The following is a 14,069-nucleotide window of genomic DNA, read 5'->3' as shown; positions in this document are numbered from 1 at the left end:
ATCCAGCACAGGTCGGGTGACGAGTCTTTATTCCATCTAGCACTGTGAAAAGAGCCTGGCTGTTTGGGATCGTATAATAGGGAGAGGTCATTCGCTGAAGCCCAGTTGGCTAAGATAGAGCCGTCAGCACGAGTGGAGGAATATCCCCAGTCTTGGTGATGACTATTAAAGTCTCCAACGTAAACGGCTGGGTGATTCGGGCTAGGCAGGACCTCATTATCCCATGAGGCACTGGGAGGCTTATATATGTTGACGAGCTGAATAGTTCCAATAGTAATGGAGTTGTAGAAGGTCGAAGAGGCCGTGTGGTAAACGTCCGCAAGATACGATTTGGCGTAGATGGCTTGGCCGTGTTTAGGATGGAGATTATAGCATATTAAATCAAATCCACTGATGGTGAATCGAGCAGCTTCATCGACTGCTATATGTGTTTCTTGTAGGCAAATAACATCTGCCTGATGCTGTATCGCCAATTGACCAATAAGAACGCGTTTGGCAAAGGACAGCCCCTCAACATTAAGTTGGAGCACTCGAAGAGCAGGACCAACAGCTTGAAAGCTGTCAGGAGCTGCTTGTTGCTGGCTTTGAAAGTGACTGGGATCCATGTGGATTCAGTCAGCTAGGAAGGATCGTCAGTTTCCCCAATGAATGGGTACTCACGGGATGAACCACAGGAAGGTCGATCCAATGCATCCCACTAGCTTCACTAGTGATGAGGTAGGACTGCAGGTGACTCTGTTCTTTCTTCCTCTCTGTCTCCACCTCCCTTCTCAATTACTCACGATCTCTGTCCAATAATAAATAAATAAATGGTAAAAAAAATACCTTAAAATAATAAAGTTAATAGAAGACATGGCTTTCTCTGATACTGTTGACACCATTGGAATAAACTCATTTGGCCCAAGTGCTTAGCACATAATAAATGTTTAATTATAGCTGTTCATAAAGAGGGTTTTGCTATATAATTATTCCAAAAGTAATAAACTTAAATTTTCATAGTAATTAGTGTTTATCTCTCTTCACTTGTCTTTTTTTTTATATCACTCTTCTGAATTTTATATTTTCTGACTCATTTGTTCTGATTTCTTGTTCAGTCTCTGTTTTGTTTTGTTTTTGCCTCCAGGGTTATTGCTGGGGCTCAGTGCTCCTGGAGTCTATTTTTTCCCTTTTGTTGCCCTTATTGTTTATCTTTATTGTTACTGTTGTTGTTATTGCTGTGGTTGTTGCTGGATAGGAAAGAGAGAAATCAAGAGAGGGGGAGAGAAAGATAGACACCTGCAGACCTGCTTCACCACAGGTGAAGCGACCCCCCTGCAGGTGGGGAGCCAGGGGCTCAAATCGTCTTCCTTGCGCCGGTCCTTGTGCTTTGCGCCATGTGCACCTAACCTGCTTGCTACCTCCCGGCCTCCTCAAGTCTCCTTTCTTACATTCATTACCTTTCCCCCATACAGGTCAGTGTTACCACATCCTAGTGAAACTCCATAGAGTATATAGTTCTTTGAACTCTCTTCACTTTCTTGGAAAGGAAACTAACATGATCCTGTTATATTTTAGAAACTGGAAAATGTATTGTCATTGTGAAATATAATAGAACCATTAGAGTGGACTAAGTTGTCAGATAAGAAACTGCTGTGGTTCTGTGATTGCCCAGGTAACAGACATCTGAATTTGAGGACATTATGTAAATAGAGAAGGGGAAGAGCTGCAGGCAGTGCTTGTGGGATTCTTTGGTGGAACTTTGCCATTTCTTGCATATGTGAGGAAAATGTTTCTACTTGAGATCATGTTCTACTATAGCAGCTAATATAGAGAACATTATTCTGTGGGTGCTGGAAATCTGAATTTTGAACAAGATAACTTTAGATTGTTAATTTACTTGTTTTAGTCCCATTCACTACCCCATCCTCCTCCCCAAATTCAGTCTCTGATTACCTCTAGGAAAGGTCATTTCTTTTTGTTCATTATAATCAATAGGGAATAATATCTACCACCTTACCCCACCACTGAGATACTGGTAGATTTTTCATGGCTTATATGAAATAGATGAGGGATTTAGGCAGAACTCCTTAAAGAAAAACAACTTTATCAAGTAAGATTAAAATATTAACCAGTGAGTAAGATTTCACCTTATTCATCTAGTTTCAGTAATATTCCATATCAAATAGTGAAGCTTATCCTCAAATTTATTTCATTATAGACCATAGATAAAAAATTTATATTCATATATCATATATATATATCTTAATAGCACTCAAACTTCTTTGTAATGTCTTATGATTTGCTACCTTCTGAAATATGGAATATTCTCCCCCACCACCACCTATACTCAAGACATCTTTTGTTTCAAAATTTCAAAATGAGAATCAGAAGCCCCAGGTTCTAGTCCAGGGTCTGGTAGTAAATTCCTGTGTGATTTTTTTTTTTTTTTTTTTTAAACCATCAAATTGATGAAATCTGGAATAGTGCCTGGCGTGTAGTTGGTGATTGCAAATATTTTTAGAATGAATCACTGTTGTATGCCTACTGCAGCACTCTTTTCCTAATTTACTACTTGGAATTCATTCCTGCCTGCTAAATAAGCTTCTAGGTTCTGATTGAGTTGAAATATCAAACTTAATTTATAGTGTTTGTTTTAGCTTTTCAGTGGAATTTTTCTTACCTTTTGATTTATTTTCTGATACTTACTTTGCAGATGGTCTAGTAATTACTGATTTACTTAAAATAGTCTCTTTACTGAATACAGTTATTAGTACCTATCCCCTGAAATCTTAGATGAAGAGAAACAAAGGCGGAACCATAAGAAAAGATTCATTGTTGACTTAGAAACACCGACACATGTGTATATTAGGGGCTCTAAAAAAATATCCAGTTGTCTGAAGTAGTATTTAAAAAAAAGTTCAGGAATGAAATGAAACCAGAACTGATTTCCAAAAATTAGTTAAAATTTTTTAATTGGGGACCGGGCAGTAGTGCAGCGGGTTAAGTGCACATAGCGTGAAGCTCAAGGACCTGCATAAGGATCCCGATTGGAGGCAGAGAGTGGGGTTGCATGCTTTCAGACAAGCTGGACTTGGTTGCTGTGGAAATGGAGACTAGTGGGGAAGTAGAAAAGGTTGTAGGTAGTTAGTCCGGGAGTTTTCCTCTAGGCTACGTCACTCTGTAGGGATCCATGCTTTTAATGAGACTATAAAGCCAGATCTATACATTTGCATTAACGATAATCTCTGACTGAAATTTCACATTCAGTTTCACTGTTTTTTAAGCAGTAAGCTCCAGAAGTATTAGCAGTGCCTGTGACTCTGTTGCTGTTAGAAAAAACACAGGTGGGGGTGAGGCAGTGATTCGCCTGGTAGAATTACATGTGTTCCCACGAGCGAGTAGGCAGGGTCAAGTCTCTGATCCCCACTTGCAGGGGAAGCTTCAAATGTGGGGCAAGCAATGCAGGTCTCTTTCTTTTGCCCCCTTCTCACTTTTCCTTCCCAGTTTCTCTCTCTTTCTATAAAAAAGTAAAGAGCATAGATAATTCCATATGACTTTGCAGTTTTGGATCTCTCTTAATGTAATTTATGCAAATTGCTACTTTCTAAATTGTGGTTCCTCTTCGACCCCTGCTAGATTTTATTGCTGAACGTGAATAAAAAGCACAAATATTGACATCACAAATACACGTCGTTAAAACAGTAGCTTTTTTTTATCTTTATTTATTTATTGAATAGACAGAAATCAACAGGGAAAGGGGTGATAGGGAGACAGAGACATCTGCAGCCCTGCTTCACCACTCATGAAACCTTCCCCTGTAGATGGGGACCAGGAGACCCAGGACCTTGAGCATTGTAACATGTGTACTCAACCAGGTGTGCCACCACCTGGCCCCGGTAGCTTGGTTTCATTATATAGTTTTTTTTTTTTTTTTAAATTAACTATGTCTCGGGAAAATTGCCTATCTTTATAATTCAGTATACTCTATTATCTGCGAGGGGATCTGTAATTTTTTCCAGACTGCCAAAGGATTTTTTGTACAGGATACTTTTCTGTATGGCTGAATTATCAATTCTTGTTTGGAAGATTTAAGAAGTGCTCCTATATGATCACTTTAAATAAAATCACTGTTTTGTACAATTATAGGATATAAATACATTCAGAAGTAGTAATTGTTGCCTCAGTAGTAGGAGCTGAAGTGTTTTGAATGCTTGCCATGTTCCAGGCACTGCTGTGCTTTTTCAGCAAAGTGTCTGGTGATGCCTGTCTCTATCTTGTAAGCTCAACTCATGAGATCAGCCTGGGTGGCAAGCATTAGCATAGGTGGTAGTGTGATGTTGACTCAAAGTTCACTTTGAAAATCTGAAATGTAGATGATTAAGGCATGGATATAGAATTGGATTTCTTTTTTCTTTCTTTTAATGCCATTTTTGAAAATCAGCTCATAGTATTGTCAACTAAGTAAAATCTCTTAGAAGCTGGGTGACTTAAAATTGGTTTACATCTGCTTTATATTTATTATATATGTGTGTGTGTATTACTTTATGATTCATAAACTTAACAAAGGTAAGTTTGTCTTAAACTTTCACTCAAGTTCTCCTACTTGTCGGTTTCTTCTATTAAGTAAGGTGTACTTATTATCTGTAAGGTTCTTTTTCAACATTGGTTCTGTGATCCTGAACATTTCAAGTGTCATCAGATAGAATAAAAAACTTAAATATAACTTAAAAACTAGAAGGTTCTTTTAACAAACATTAGGAAGCATAGAAATAAGAATTCTAGGCAGTGTGCACAATTTTGATTTAAAAGTTTTCAAGAAAATGATCAGAAGTCATTCAAGTTAGTGATTGATCAAGGTAATGAGTATAAGGAACACTAGAACTACAGTTGAATGCCACAAATACATTTCTGGTCCTAACTGATTTTTGGATTTTCATAAACAGGAAATTACTCATCTAATCATCTGTCTCAAATGATGTGATGAAATTAAGCAGAACCTAATAAGACTTAAAGTATTCTGTAAGCCAATCCTGAAAAAATAATAGTTTTGGTCATTTTAATAAAACTATCATCAAAGGAGGAAACTTGAAAGCCGGTTAAAGCAGTTGAAGTCATGGTCTGACTACTCCATAGACTAGTGTGGATGGTAAGGCATGATATGAGGAGAGACTTGACCCACCAGAGCGTTCCTTACATTGCTTTGCAGTTATTTGTATACATGTCTGTGTTTCTGACTGCAGGGAGGTTTGGGGTAGAAGGTCAGAACTGCAACTCTTTCTGTCTCCTGCCTTGAAGTAACAACTTTAATAGCCAACTTTGTAAATAAATGTCTCTTGAACATAACTTAACTGGTGAGGAAATTTTCTGTGATCTGTATCTAAATGTATATATTTAAGATAGTTAATGTGTCCATTGGGTGAAGGGAGAAGGGAACAGGGAGTGTTCAAGAAAATGTGAAAGAATGGGATCTGACCCGAGGCCACAAATGAAAAGGGAGTCTAACCAATGTGAGACTTTTCCTCCCCCAAAAAGAAGCACACCTCAGGAAGTTTTTTTATCTTTGAATACTTTAAAACTTCCAGTGCTGGGTACTTATTTGAAAAATCAGAGGGGGAGGGGAAAGGTAAATTTCTGGTTCTTTTTTTTTTAATTAGTTTACCATAATAATGAAAAATAATGAAATACTCCAGTCTTAGAAAAGTTGGTAATAGGGGGCCAGACGGTGGCGCACCTGGTTAAGCGCATACACTGAAGTGCACAAGGACCCAGGTTCAAGCCCCTGGTCCCTATCTGCAGGGGGAAGGCTTCATGAGAGGTGAATCAGGGCTGCAGGTGTCTCTCTGTCTCTCTCCCTCTCTATATCCCCCTCTCCTCTCAATTTAAAAAAAAAAGAAAGAAAAGTTGGTAACAAAGAAAATGTTTAATAAAGTTGTCAAATGGAATTGGATATTACTTTGTTCAAATAATATTGTAACCAAGTAGGACTTATTCTAGAATATAATAATAAATCAGTTCGGGGCGGGGTAGATAGCATAATGGCTATGCAAAGAGACTCTCATGCCTGAGGCTCCTGAGTCCCAGGTTCAGTCCCCTGCACCACCATAAGCCAGAGCTGAGCAGTGCTCTGATAATAAAAAATAATAATAATAAATAAAATAATAATAATTTAAAAAATAATAATAATAATAATAATAAATCAGTTCATATTAGTAGGTAAGAGACAGCTGAACATCTTGAGGAATACCAAAAAAAAAAAAAAAAAAGGTGGCAGGGGGTGGAGGAAGGACATTGACAATTCTAATAAGAATTCTAGTCAAACAAGTGTATATAATTACCACTATACACTTTCCAAACCTGAAGCCAGAACTGGGTTGTTATTAGAAAAGTCACTAATTTAGAAGGTCTAACTAACATTACACATTGTTGTTTTGGAAGTGCTGGAGAGTGTAACTGGACAAAGAGCAAAATAGGAGGTGTGATTTTGAAAGGGTAGAGAAAAATTCATTGTTGTTTTTTAGATGGCATTGTACACCTGACAAGCCAAGAGAATCAAGTGAAACATTCCTATGAGTAATGAAATTTCAATATGACAACTAGGTATGAAGTGAAAACAAATGCACTACAAATCGACAGCTCCTTTCCTCCACCCCCTTTGTAGTGCTGACACCAAGCCTCAGTGATAACCCTGGTGTCAATTTTTTAAAAAATACCAATAATAAAATAAACTTTTTGAAATAAAGCATAAGCAACGTGTACTTATAGAGTGACTTTGACATTTTTTTTTTCCTTGTGGCTTATGATACTTGCTGTATTGCTTGGTAATGCCCAGGAAGGTGTAATCTGATCTTGAGCTGTATTTGGTAAATAGTAATTTTGTGTGGAACCCACTGTTCTATCAGTAAGAGGAAAATTACTGCCCACATGTAGGGCTTTTCTTTACTTAAAGCATTTTCTGACTTAAAGAGCAAGTTATGTCATATATTGAATCTTTTTTTTTTTTAAGTACTGTTTCAAACCTTTCAGAAACAGTGTTGGCAGCAGTATTTCCTACTTGGAGAAAAAACTACCATTATCTTGTGTATCACTAATTGACTTTCTATCCTAAATTTAAATTGTTCGCTTTTTTTTCACCATCAGTTCTCAGAATTGAGCTTTGGCACACACTTCCTTTGTAGCTGTTTTGAAATCTGTATGTTCATAAATCAGTTATATCAATAACTACTAGATATGGTGCACTTGAATTGTAAACTAAAGTTTGTCATGCAACTTGTTACTTTAACATTTGTGAAAATAAAAACTTTAAGTGTTCCATTATGTTCAGAAAAACTATTTATCGTTCTTTAATAGTGCGAGAAAGTATATTAAACACTTACTGTGTGCTAGGTTAGTAGGTGTAGTCTGAGGCCACACTGAAACCAAATTCAAACATGTCTTTCTCTTCTAGAACTTCTTCCCCAAACATCAGAAAAGGTAGAAAATACAAAGTTTTCACTTAAAAAAACGTATTTGATGTTCTACTAGTTGCTGGAAATATAGAGTGAGATCCTCTGAATCCTTGTTTTAACTTTCTTTTTTGTCCAGTTATTATAATTCTTACAGTCTTTCAACATGAAGGAATTCAATTTATTTTGATACCTCTTGGAATTAACTTCTGAGAGAAACTTCAAAGGGTACCAACTCACCAAGCATAAGGGTGTTGTGTCCAAGTCTTGATGATCTAACTAATACAAAAGATCTTAAAAATATGTTTTGTAGTTCAATCCCCTGACCATCACATGAGACCACCTGCACTGGGAAACGCTTTTTGAGCAGTAAAGTAGTACTATGGTGTGTCTGACTACGTCTCTCTTTCTTGGCCCTCTGCCTTATCCTCGGGGGGGGGAGGGGGGGAAGAGAGAGAGAATGAATGTGTGTAGGTTCATCAGAATCCATGAAATCATGTAGTCACAGAGCCCAGTGATAACCCTGGTGGCAAAATACGTTTTATTTTTTTACATGATTATTGATTTAACTGGTTTACAATAATGACATGTGTGTACAATTCATTATACTCGCCACCAAAATTGCTCTGCCCTCCCACCCTTCCCTTGGATAACCATTCAAGTTTTTACAAAATCTCAGAGACAGTTTGGTTGGTTTTTTTTTTTTTTTTTGATATTTTAGTATTTCTATAACCTTTGTAGTTCAGTTTTTTTCTTTTTTAATGGGCCTAACAAATTAAAAAGAAAAGCATTTGAATCTATTTTGGTAATGGAAAAAGAAAATTTCCAGTGTGGTTAAGAACCACATCTTATGAGCTGTTCCTTGCCTCCCTCTTTAAGAATTACCAGCATTTTTAAAAATTGGAAGTTGAAATTCAACTCAATGCTTGGATGAATCTAAAGCATTTCTTAAGAAACCTCTGAGAGTTGCTTGCAGGAAACTATGGGAGCAGTTAGAAGATGATTGGAAATAAGATAGGGAAAGAAAAAAAGCAAAGTGACCTGAAAACGAGAGCTTTGCAGTTCCAGTTTTACCAATGGAAATGATTTCGTTGTTGTTGTTCTTTTTCTGTTATGCTCTGTGGTCCCATACTGAATAGTTTGTTGCTAAAAGCCTTTAGAAATTTCGTAGAAATTACTGGCTCAATTTCTAGAATTGGGAATTCAGATTGGAGTTGAGTAGATGAAGGCAATGGTTTTAGAAATACAAGTAGCATCCTCTGGTGGCTTATAACTTGAAACCCTTTATGAACTTGAGAATATTTTATGTGAGAGACATTGGGGACAACATCACTGCTGTTAGATCTTATAATGTTATCTGGTGAGGTTTCTTGTTCTGCCTACCTCTAGTTTACTCTAGTTTCTCTTCTGCTTTCAAGGCTCCAGACCCAGTTCCTGGACCTGCCCTGGAAAAGAAGTATCCAGTAGAGATGAGCTCACTGCAGTTACTTAATTAAAAGATTGTAAGCTGCAAAAATGGCAATGGTCCAATCAAGAACAGCCACAATTTGAATTTTTCTGTTTCCAGGTATGCTAAAGCCCATGGCACCAGCAGCTTAGCCTGTGTAGCTGCCTTACTGTGATAGCTATAATAACCACAACTTCACATTCAAGAGTCGTGACCATCTTGCTTTGAAGTCCGGTCACAACCCTAACATTAGGCAGTGTGCGGCTAGTGTTGACTTTAACACACACTTTATTTTTGCCTGACTATTTCTGATTTAACTTGTTTGCTAGTTGTAGCAAACTAATGCAAAAAACAATCTAAGAAAAATAAATTTGAAATGCTTCTGAAGTAAGCCTTGTAAATGGTACACGCCCAGTCCCCTACTGCATTGAAGGAAGCTTTGGTGCTGTGGTCGGTCACTCTCTTCTCTCATTTAAAAAAAAAAAAATCCCTTTCAATATACAAGAAGTACAGGGTATTAAACAAAGCTAGTAAAGAGTCTCAGCTATTTCATACTATAAATACCTTCACACTAAGAGTTCATTGATTATTTAGTAGTAGAGAAGTCAGGGACCTATTTGTGACTTAATGGTAGAATGCACTCTTCCCAGGCATGAAGGCCAGGACTCATCCCACACATTCAAAACTAAACAAATGTCACTGGAAGTCATACATAAGATTTCTGGATAGAGCCAAATAATGTGATATGTGACGCTGTCACTTGGAGAAATTAACTGCTTTAAATATAAGTACTAACTGATAGCTGCTATATTTTTACTTGATTCCTTTAAATAAACCACACAAAGACCCAAGCAATGGGGTACCTGGTTAAGCACTCACATTATAGTGCATAAGGACCTGGGTTCAAGCCCCTGGACCCCACTTGCAGGAGGAAAGCTTCATGAGTGATAAAGCAGGGCTGAGGGTGTCTCCTGTCTCCTCCCCTCCCTATCTGTCCCTCCCCCTCTCTTCCTCTCTGCCTCTGTCCAATAATAAGTAAGTGAGTAAATAAATAAATAAATTTTTAAAAAGAAATCATAAAAGGTAAATTTCTTTACTAAGTGGATAGAAACCATACATGTCACTTGAAAGTAAAAGCCCGATAGGCTGGAGATTATCCAAAATTGAACAGAGGAACTTTATATTGCAATCGCAACTATAAAAGATGAGCCTAGTAGTCTACTTTCTGCTATATACATTTCTTCCTCCAGATTGTTTTGTCATCATCAGACATAACTGTTCTAAGCTGACTTTTTCAAATAGAAAATAACAAACACAGAGAGAACTAAAGAGAGAGGGAAAGACACCAGAGCACAGAAGCTTCCTCCAGTGAGTCAGGGCCAGGCTTGAATCTGAATCATACCCTTACCAAAGTAGGCTCTCGGGTGGGCTGTCTCTTGGTCCTCTCTCTTCCGGTGCTAATGCATTATGAACTTGATGTCAGCCAAGCCCATCAGCATTCAGCCACTGATTGTGTGCCACACTGTTCGGTATTGGAAGAAGTATGAGTACTGAATTAGACTGGAAAGGGAGCTCCTAGCAGATTTGTGGTAGGATCGTTACTACTGTTAGGTGACTTGACAGAGGAATTAAAGAGAAAATTACATCTCATGTCTCTTTAGTTATCCTTGACAGTTAGTAATGGTTAATTTTGTCTACATTATTGAGTACAAATTGTGAATAAAAAACACTAGGAGGGGAGGGGTGCAAAAATGAATAAATCTTGCAGCTATCCTACTTACAGATAACACTAAAAAGAGTGTCTTACTAGAGGTTCAAGCAATATATCGAGAGAATCAATGTCATGGGAAAAGCGACACTATTTCTGCCAACCTAATGGATAGATAGTTTTGGGTTTGTTTTCTTTTTTAACTGTAGTAACGGGTATTTCTAAGTTGTGGAAATGGCAGCATATAAATTGGGAGCAGCCCATTGTGCCTAGAAGTTAGAGGTATCATAGGACATGGAATTGTCATACCTACTTTCAGATGTCACATGAATGACCGAGACCTAAATCAGAAAGAGCATCTATTGAAGATCGCTTAGCATTGATGCACACAAGTCATTGGGTCTTTTGAGAAGTTTACTGCAATGGAGAGTTGACCTAATGACATTAGAGATATTTCCAGAAGGACAGTACCTACAGTACACATAGGCTCTAGGTGTAAAGAGCTTTGCCTGCAATTTCTTATTTAATCCTTCAGAAATGTTGTGAGAAGTAACTGAAATAATGCATATTAAGCACTTATACAAACTTAAAGCAGGGTAACTCTGCTAGTTACACTCAGAGAAAAGTATCTCTATACAGGTACTGGTGGGGTCCCCGGTGGAGAGGGAATATTAAGGTGGTAATAGTAAAATTCTTTCCTACTGTCTGCAGCCCATTTCTCTTAGACAGTTCTGAAGACCGCTTGCTCATGCTGAAGACACTGTGCTGTTTGCACTGACGGACATTCAAGTTGCATTTAGTTATGTACACTGAGTAGCCACCCTTGAATATTGCTGCTGTTGTTTTTAGATTAATTGATTTAATTTGTGTAGCGAGAAAGACTTTGCTTTATTACTAGTAACAGGTTTCATTCAGCCCACCTTATAACTGATGGCCCTAGCAGGGGATGGTGAGTAGAGCCCTGCTGACCCCTGCTAGCTTTCAGTGTTGATCTGCTGCTACTGATTTAGTGGGCCTGTGCCTATTATCTCTTAATAGATCTGCCCGTGATTCTCTTTGACTGCAAAGATAAAGCAGTTATCTTCTGTGCTTACTATGGGGAAGACAGAGTGAGGTAACCAACCGATAGTATGTTATTGCAAGTCTAGTATAAATCTTAATTCTGTTAGATTATAATCTTTTCAAAAGTAGGAGCTATTTCTTACCCCTCTTTTGCATTTTTAGAGCACATTGCTTGGCACAGAACAGACAGTTGTGGATTGACTCTCAAGAATGAAGGCACATCACAAAGTGGGGCATTTCTACAAAAAGTTTCAGACTAAAACAGTTTTCCTAGATGTGCATCTCACATTATCTGGAATCTGGAATTCTCCCCCACTTTATGTTGGTGTTGGGCGAGGGTAGTGGTGGTGGTGGTTTACAGTATAGTTGTTGACAGATAGGTACAACCTCTCATCTCCTGTGACAGTTGTCTGCAAAACACTCGCTCCCCCAACCTAGAGCCAGGACTCCAAAGCCCCTCCATCCCATCCCTTTACCTCCTTCCCCAGAATCTACATTTTTAACTGAAAGTTTCCCACCTTTTCTTACTCCCCTGTTATACCGTAGCCAAAAATCCTGATGTTTAGTTACTGTGATCTTTTATGGCATCTCCCCCAATATAAATACTTGTATGTGACAACCCTGTAAGAATTTTATCATTTCTCTGTAATGGCTGTGCTCACAACCTTTATAGAGTTTCACCTGCCTTTCCTCAACTCCTGAATTTCAGGCACCTCTTCTTTTTGACCACCATTGCAGTGTCTCGCTCTAAATCAGTCCAGAGAATGAAGGCTGCTAAATGCATGCATACCCTTCAGCAGGGACCTGCGCAACCCCACAGGGTACTTTCCTCAATTCTCTATTTCTCATAACACCAAAAAAAAAAAAAAAAAAAATTCCCTGGTATCTTCAGTTGCTTCTATTATCTCTTAGTACCTTGGTTTATATTTTGTTTCTGTCTTCAGTAGGATTTAATTTTCCTAAAAATTTATTTGCTTCAATCTTAGCTTATTGCTCCAAGTCATGTAGTTGTTCATGAAATACTCTATAAAGAAACTTAAAGTTTTCAAGCTTGTACCAGACTCCAGTTTTCTTCAAACCAATGTGGGTAGCAGTGTGTAAAAGGATTTGACAAATTCAGCTACTGAGTTCATTATGCACTTGGCTAATAACCAAGCTGGCCGTAATTTCCACTGTTATCTTTAAAAAATAAGTAAAGTTTTTTAAATATTTATTTATTCCCTTTGATTGCCCTTGTTTTTTATTCTTGTAGTTATTATTGTTGTCATTGTTGTTGGATAGGACAGAGAGAAATGGAGAGAAAGGGAGAGAGAAAGATAGACACCTGCAGACCTGCTTCACCGTTTGTGAAGCGACTCCCCTGCAGGTGGGGAGCCGGGGCCTCAAACCTGGATCCTTATGCCGGTCCTTACGCTTTGCGCCACCTGCGCTTAACCCACTGCACTACCTCCCAACTCTTTTAAATTTTCTCATTGCAGCAAATTTAGAAAAACAACTCTTATATCAGGGCCTTAAATGACACAGTATTAAGGATATTAACAAACCATTAATTGTAACTAAGCATATTAGGTTTAACCCGTATAGAAATTATAGTAAAGACAGTCTCAGGACTGGGAGATAGCTCCCTGAGTAGAATCACTTGTCTTGGCATTAGGAAGGGCCCAGGCTCAGGCCCCTATAGGAGCACCTTGTCATTGGGGGAAATACCACAGATGGTGGAGTTATATCTTTTGTTTTCTCCTTTCTGAAAGAAAGTGGATATGTAATATAAAAAATCACAAATTTGGCATAAGGATCCCGGTTCAAGCCCCCAGCTCTCCACCTACAGAGGAGTAGCTTCACAAGTGGTAAAGCAGGTCTGCAGGTATCTATCTTTCTCTTCCCCTCTGTCTTCCCCTCCTCCCTCAATTTCTCTCTTTCCTATCCAACAATGACAGCAACAATAATAGTAATGACCACAACAATGCTAAAACAACAAGGGCAACAAAAGGGGAGAAAATGGCTTCCAAGAGCAGTGGATTTGTGGTGCAGGCACCGAGCCCCAGCAATAACCCTGGAGGCAAAAAAAAAAAAATCACAAATTTACAAGGCCCTGGCACTGCAAAAACAACAACAAAAAAATAGTCTTTAACCAAAATTAACTTAGAATACCTGACACATGTTGCTTAGCACAGCCTGAAGCATCATAGACCAATTATCTGAATGGAGAAAGTGAGAGGAATATTGTTTTTGCTAGCCTGTTGAATGAGGCATGTATGGTGGCAGGGAGGACGGTTAAGATCTTCAATTATGTGCCTTCACCTACCCTTGTATTTTATCACATATTTTCTCTCGTAGGCTCACTCTCCCACCAGAGAGATAGCTCAGCCTGTTAGGGTGTCAACTTGCATGCCTGCAGCTCCAGGGACTTCAGCTTGAAATCCTAGCATTT

At 38.3% G+C, this 14,069-nt stretch overlaps 1 protein-coding gene across 6 annotated transcripts in view; it reads left to right on the top strand.

Moving 5' to 3' along the window:
• The window catches only part of TAB2 (TGF-beta activated kinase 1 (MAP3K7) binding protein 2), a 78,094-nt gene that overhangs the window by 22,119 nt on the left and 41,906 nt on the right, over positions 1-14,069 (top strand). For 4 of the 6 annotated variants that reach the window (XM_060205355.1, XM_060205357.1, XM_060205353.1 and 1 more), the window contains exon 2: positions 8,840-8,988. The exons of the other annotated variants lie outside the window; for them this stretch is intronic. The gene's annotated coding sequence lies outside the window, so the exon portion shown is untranslated. The remainder of the gene's footprint in view (positions 1-8,839; positions 8,989-14,069) is intronic. 6 annotated transcript variants of the gene reach the window in all.

The sequence above is a fragment of the Erinaceus europaeus genome, chromosome 13, assembly GCF_950295315.1.
Source record: "Erinaceus europaeus chromosome 13, mEriEur2.1, whole genome shotgun sequence".
In the NCBI taxonomy this organism is placed as follows: Eukaryota; Metazoa; Chordata; class Mammalia; order Eulipotyphla; family Erinaceidae; genus Erinaceus; species Erinaceus europaeus.
This window is presented reverse-complemented; position numbering and strand designations above follow the sequence as displayed.